The 7,318-nt window shown below is 39.9% G+C and overlaps 1 protein-coding gene and 1 pseudogene across 6 annotated transcripts in view; both read right to left on the minus strand.

Annotated features, from left to right (window-relative positions):
- CNOT4 (CCR4-NOT transcription complex subunit 4) overlaps window positions 1-7,318 on the minus strand; it is a 145,818-nt gene that overhangs the window by 44,006 nt on the left and 94,494 nt on the right. The window lies entirely within an intron of this gene.
- LOC103088941 (signal transducer and activator of transcription 2-like) overlaps window positions 5,688-7,318 on the minus strand; it is a 4,671-nt pseudogene continuing 3,040 nt past the window's right edge.

The following is a 7,318-nucleotide window of genomic DNA, read 5'->3' on the forward strand; positions in this document are numbered from 1 at the left end:
TTTAATTTTGTCAAATGCTTTTTCTGCATCTATTGAGAGGATCCTGTGGTTTTTATCCTACATTCTGTTGATGTGGCATATTGTACTGCTCAAGTTTCACACGTTAGACCATCCTTGCGTTCTAGGAATAAACCACACTTGGTCTTGGTGCATAACCTTTTAATGTGCTGAATTCTGTATGCTCATGTTCTGTTAAAGATATATGCATCAATGTTCATTAGGGGTTCAAAGTTTGCTTTTCTTACAGTGTCTTTGTCTGGCTTCCGTTATCAGGGAATGTTGGCCTCAAAGAATGAGTTAGGAATCATTCCCTTCTCTTCAATTTTCGGGAAAAACTTGAGAAGGATTGGTATTAGTTCTCCTTTAAATATTTGGTAGAATTCACCAGTGGAGCCATTAGGTCCAGGACCTTTCTTTGTTGGGAGATATTTGATTACTAATTCAATCTCCTAACTGGTTATACATTTATTCATGTATTTTATTTCTTTGTAACATAGTCTTGGTAGGTTTTATGTTTCTGGGAATCTGTCTATTTCATCTAGGTGATCCAATTTGTTGGCATAAAACTGTTCACAGTACTCTCTTATAATCCTTTATATTTTTTGTAGAATCTGTAATGTTCCCACTTTAATCTCTTATATTAGTAATTTGAGCTGTCTCTTTTTTTTTCTTAGTTCACCTAGCTAAAGGTTTGTCAGTTTTGTTGATATTTTTGAAGAACCAACTTTTGGTTTCATTGATTTTCTCTACTGTTTTTCTATTCTCTATTTCACTTATCTCTGCTCGAATCTTTATTATTTCCTTCCTTCCGCTTGCTTTGGGCTTATTTGTTCTTTTTCTAGTTCCTTAAACTGTGAGGTTAGATTGTTGACTTGGGATCTTTCTTATTTTTTTTAATGTAATAATAGCACTTATAGCTATAAATTTCCCCCTTAGCACCACTTTTGCTGCTTCCCGGAAGTTTTGGTATGTTGTGCTTTCATTTTCATTCATTTAAGTATTTTCTAATTTCCTTGTCATTTCTTCTTTGTTTGACCCATTAGTTGTTTAAAAGTGTTGTGTAATTTCTACAATTTTCTAGATTTCCTTTTGTTAATGATTTCTAATTTCATCCTATTGTGGTCAGAAAAGATACTTGGTATGTTTATCTTTTAAAATCTATTGAATCTTAATTTGAGGCCTAACATATGGTCTATCCTGGAAAATGTCCCACGTGCACTTGAGAAGAATGTGTGTTCTGTTGTTGGGTACAGTGTTCTGTATATGTCTGTTAGATCTAGTTAGTTTGTATTGTTTAAATCCTCTCCTTATGCTTTGTCTGGTTGTTCTATCCATCATTGTTAGTGGGATACTGAAGTCTCCAGCTATGACTGCAGAACTATTTCTCCCTTCAATTCTGTCAGTTTTTCCTTCATATATTTCGGTGGTTATTGGGTGTGTAAATGTTTATCACTGTCCTATCTTCTTGCTGTAATGAAACTTTTATTAATGTATAATGTCCTTCTTTGTCTCATATAATCCTGTTTTACTTAAAGTCTATTACGTCTGATATTAGTATAGCCACCCCTGATCTTTTTTGGTTCCTCTTTGCACGGAATATCTTTTCCCATCCTTTCACTTTCAACCTGTTTGTGTTCCGGGGTCTAATGTGAGTCTCTTGTAGACAGCATATAGCTGGATAGTGTATTTTTACCCATTCTGCCAGTCTCTGTCTTTTGATTGGAGAACTGAACCCATTTACATTTAACATAACTAGTGATACGGAGTTATTATGTCATCATGCTATTTGTTTTCTATATGCCTTATAGCTTCCTCCACACTCCTCATTTCTTTTATGTTTGATTTTTCTGTAGTGAAATGTTTAAATTCCTTTCTCATTTCCTTTTGTGTATATTCTAGAGCTCCTTTCTTTGTTGTTAACATGGGAAATACATTTAATATTCTTAAGTCACAACAGTCTACCTTAAATTTATACTAACTTAACTTTCATAATATACAAAATTTCTGCTCTTTCACAGCTTCATCCCTATCCCTTTTGGTTATTGATGTCACAAAATTACACCTTCATATATTGTGTGCCCCCAATAATTCTTTTAAATGCAGTCTCTTAAATTATGTAGAAAACAAGATTTGAAGTCGCAAACCAAAGTTTCAGTAATACCAGCTTTTACACTGAAGTACTGGACCTTAAATGTACTAACCTCAAGTCATATAGGAAGAAAAAAGTAAAGTGACAAACCATTGATATAATAACACTAGCTTTCATAATAGCTCACTTATTTACTTTTACTGAGATCTTTATTTCTCCATACAGCTTTGGGTTACCATCCAGTGCCCTTTCATTTCATCTTGCAAGACTCCTTGAGCATTTCTTGCAGGGTAGATCTAGAGGTCCTGAACTCCCTCAGCTTTTGTTTATTTGGGAATGTCTTAATTTCTCCCTCACTCTTTGAGGACAGTTTTGCTGTACAGAAGATGCTTGGCTGGTGTATATATGTATTTTTTTCCTTTTAGCACTCTGAATCTATCAGCCCACTGCCTTTGGGCCTCCAAAGTTTCTAATGAGAAATCTGCTGATAATCTTACTGAAGATCCCCTTCTATGTGATGATTTTCTTCTGCTGCTTGCAAGATTCTCTCCTTTGTCCTGATTATCATGTCTCAGTGTCTCACTGTGGATCTCTGAATTCATCTTAATTAGAATTTGTTAAGCTTCTTGGATGTTTATATTTAGCAAATTGGGGAGGTTTTCAGTCATTATCTCTTCAAATATTCTCTTTGCATCTTTCTCTCTCTCTCCCGTCTCCCTGGAACTCCAGTAATGCATCTGCTGGTCCACTTGGAGTCCTACAGATCCCTTAGGCTCTGCTGACCTTTCCTCAATCTTTGTGTGTGTGTGTGTGTGTGTGTGTGTGTGTGTGTGTGTTCCTCAGACTAGATAATTTCCATCACCCTATCTTCAAGTTTGCTGATTCTTTCTCCTGCCTGCTCAAATCTGCATTTGACTCCTCTAGAATATTTTTCATTTCAATTATTATACTTTTCAGCTCCAGAATTTTTTAGTTTCTTTTAAAATTTTCTACCTTTTATTTATTTTTTAAAATATTTATTTATTTGACTGCATCGGGTCTTAGTTGTGGCATGCAGGCTCTAGAGCACGTGGGCTTAGTTGCCCTGCGGCATGTGGGATCTTAGCTCCTGGACCAGGGATCAAACCCATGGCCCCTGCACTGGAAGGCGGATTCTTAACCACTGGACCACCTGGGAAGTCTACCTTTTATTGATGTTTCCTTTTTTGTTCACACATCACTTTCTTGACTTTCTCCACATTTTCCTTTAATTCTTCAAGAATCTTTAAGAGTTGCTTTAAAGACTCTGTCCAGTATTATCTGCCATTAGGTCTTTTCCAGGGATGGTTTCTGCTGCTTTATTTTCTTTTGAATGGACCATTCCTTTCTGCTTCTTTGTATGCCATCTGATTTGCTGTTTAACACTGGCCATTTGAAATCTATCTAGTAACGTGGTACCTCTGGAAATCAGAATCTTCCCCTTCTCCAGTGTTTGCTCGTTTTGTTACTGGTTGTTGTTTTGTTTGTTTTTTTCTTTTTTGATTGTTGTAGGCTGTCTCTGCGCTGAGAATCGGTCTTAGGTGTAAACTTAAGGTCTTCTCAGGTCTATTCTGAGCCTTCCCCGGACATGCAGTCACTTTCTAATTTTCCCCATTATATGTGGTTGTTTTTGAATGTCCTAGGTCTTAGTGTCTGGCTCCCAAAAGGGGAAAAAGCAAAAATTAAAGGAGTATGGCAGGAGGGTGTCAGTCCTTTAAATCCCCTGAAATCACTTCAGGGACTTGCAACTTGGGGAAGGTGCAACAATGACTGCCTGCCTCTTCATCTGCACCTGTGATTGGAAGCAATAATCAGTATTCAGAGCAGAGATACTCAATATTTGAGAACACGGTCCTCTTTCTCCACCCTGTCTCCCACAAGCTATATGCAAGCTGCTCCAGGAAAATGTACATAGCACCTGCCATGTGGCTGGGGGTGGGGGAGGGGTAGCTGCTACTGTGCTAAGGCTGAAATTGACTGAAGTTAACTGCCAAGTCTTTCCCTGGAAGTTGCAAGCCTTCAGAAGACCTCAGAGTTCCAAAATAGTTACATCAGACAGATTATGCAAGTGCAACTGTTGTCCAGGTGGAGAGAGTGATTCCTGGGGCTATCTACTCTGCCACCCTCCCCAAATTTGCACTATTCTTATAATAAGGGAATACAGGCTTCAAGTTGAGAGGAAGGAGTAGTCATAGAAACAGATGGATGAAATCAAGCTATTACATAGGAAGAACTTCAGTTTCTGATCTTGGTTCACCTCCTCAGTTGCCACCATTAAAACGCACTAAATAATAATTTTCATTATAGATGAGGTCAATCTTGCTAATGTCAAGGGCAATATATGAAAATATTATGACATTCAGAATTAAATCTTGAGACTGTTTCTGTACTACAACTAATTAGGATAACATATCATCTTTCCCACCATGCCAACTGCAGTTTCATAAGCAGTGATTTATTAACACTTAACACTTTACCTGGGAAGGTTTTATCAAAGATCTCTAGATCAAAATTTCTAGATCACTGTCATCAATCCAAAGACAGCTGCTGAAAAATCAGGATCAGGGCAAGATATTAGTAAGCTTAAGTTCCATTCAGTTTTAGTATATTCTTCCATTTATTTTAAGAATTAACAAATTCAAGGAATAATAAATGAGAGCTTTAGAAATAAGGATATAACTAGCAAGTTTTATTTTTTAGGTAAAATGTCAATTAAAATTAAACCTGCCATAGTAAGTGCAACTATAAGTGCAAAAATGGCAAATAAAGATGGGGGACTCCCTGCAAATGCATGTATAAACCCAAAAGAAAGAAAAAGTGTATTTCTGAAGTCTAACTGCAATAAATGTGAACTTCTTGCACTCTGATGGCTGAACAGAAAACACATATCTCAAAGCTACCACTAACAGGTCAGAGTTCTCACAACTCTCCTGGCATCAGGTGTCCAAATTCCATTAAGCTCTGTCATACTAACAAATTTGTTGTTTTACATTCAACATCCATCCACCCATTATCATGCCAAGATGGTTAAGAAAGGAAAGCAAACTTTAATAAATATCACATTTACTAATGAAGATAGAGACCTATTTCCTGGGGTTCCCTGGGAATGGCTCTAGAACAGGCTCCAGCTTTAGTGCTGGTCCTGGGTTTGGTTCTGGCACTCTGTGTAATACCATGCCTAGTGTGGGCTCCAGTGCTGGTCCCAGATTCAGCCCTGCTCAAGCAGTGGCTCTAACTCCAGGCTTAACTCTGGCCCCCTGTGCCAGTGTGGGCTCCACCTCTAATGACTCAAGTTCTGGCTCTAGTGGTTGTTCTAGCTCATCCACTTGTCTGTTAGAGACCACAATGAGCCTATGTTTCAGGTTATTTCCTCTGCTCCTGGTAGTAGCACCCAAAAGCCTCATCCCTGGGGCTTCAGGAGTAGAGGAAATACAGCAGGTTCTCGGGTAAGTCCGCCTCAGCAGGAGGTTGGTAGTGGTGGACTTCAGTTAGCACGAATGACTGCAGTACCTCCTGGTGCAGGGCTGCACTTCATCATCGTTCAACCAAGAACAGGTAATACCCCCTCCCAATGATTCACTTAAGTGCAACAGAAAGGTGTCAGAGATGGTCTTCGGCAGCTGGCATTTCTGGCGGTGTTGGAAAAGAACTGCCGATTCTAGGGATGTGAGCTGACCAGCCTGAACCAGAGAACCAAGGACCAGGCAATCAAGAGTAGGTTCATGTTAGAAATAATCACCACACAGAGGGTATCTGTCTTCAGCTCCTGCTTCAGATCCTGGTAGGTGTATCCGACCATGAAGCTGATAAATGTGTGATTCCTGTTGCACCCAGCAGTCCCCTATTGTTGCCCTTTCCAGAACCACCTGAACACGGCTCCACCAGTCAGGCAGCCAGAGTACCAAATTAAAGCCTGACTCTGCTCCTTCTTGGGGTACAAAGTTTTCTGGTTTGAAGTCAGAATGTTGAACTTCTGGAAACTTTGTACAGTTGGCCCTCAATATCCATGGGTTCCACATCCTCAGATTCAAGAATATTCAGAGGATAAAACATTTTAGAAAGTTCCAAAAAGCAAACTTGAATTTCTCTTGTGCCAGCAACCATTTACTTAGCATATACATTGTATTAGGTATCATAAGTAATCCAGAGATAATTTAAAGTACACAGGAGGATGTGTGTAGGTTATGTGCAAATACTACACCATTTTATATAAGGGACTTGAGCATCCGAGGATTTTGTTATCCTAAGGGACTGATCCCCGTGAATACTGAAGGATGACTGTAATTGATGAAGCTTACAGTCAGTGGAGACTTTTGCAGTCAGTGACCCACTGTCTTCCTGGAGTCTCATCAGCAGCCTCGTCTGGACAGTGAAATTCCTCCCCATCTTGAGGATGAGGGGTCAATGGGGAGTTTAGGAAACATAGGGCTGGGTTTCTACCACAAAGGCTAGGAACAGATCTAAAAGCAACTCTGTGTATGGGGCCTTCCACAGGTCCACCCCTTTAGTCAGAAGGTCATCCTGATAGCTAACCAGGCAACTGAGTTCCTTCAGCAGCTGATTCAGGTGAAACAACAACTTTGCTCCAGCTGTGAACACTTCTCCAGCTGATCCAACCCATCGTCCAGGGGTGCTCCAATGCAGGTGTTTTGCTGCTGGACCTTCCATTAATTAGGGTGATTAATTGGCCTAGCAGTGCTTTGGAGGCATCCAGCACCTCCTTTCTCCTTTAGTTCAGTTCACTGAGAATTTCCTGCAAAAGCTGCTGCTGTCTGGTCTGACGGGTGCCTATAGAGGGTATTCTCACTGGGGTCTGGGTCTTACATGGGAAGCAGAAGACATCCTGCTGGTCTTTCAGTTGGCTGATGGATTTCACCAGCTTCTCCATCATAGCCCTTAATTCTAGGGTCCAGGATTCAATCTCATGCTGCTGGCTTTCCAGAAGTGCTTCGAGGTCTGCCTCTCCTTGCTCCAAATGAGCCCTCTGAGCCTGGATCAGAATTAAAGAGATCAAAGATTGTCTCAGCCAATTAGGTATGGCCCCGAGGAAAGGCCAGAATGTCCCAACAGAATTTTTGCAAGTTGTGCTGTAGTAACAAACACGCAAGGTCCTGGCTGCATCCACACTCATAGTTCACTTGGTTTAAGAAGTGGAAGAGTAGCATGTTAGCCCTGGAATCATCGCTGTCCAGTAATAATATGAAGGGAAAG

This window comes from Lipotes vexillifer, unplaced genomic scaffold (assembly GCF_000442215.2).
Source record: "Lipotes vexillifer unplaced genomic scaffold, Lipotes_vexillifer_v1.1 scaffold71, whole genome shotgun sequence".
NCBI classification, from domain to species: Eukaryota; Metazoa; Chordata; class Mammalia; order Artiodactyla; family Lipotidae; genus Lipotes; species Lipotes vexillifer.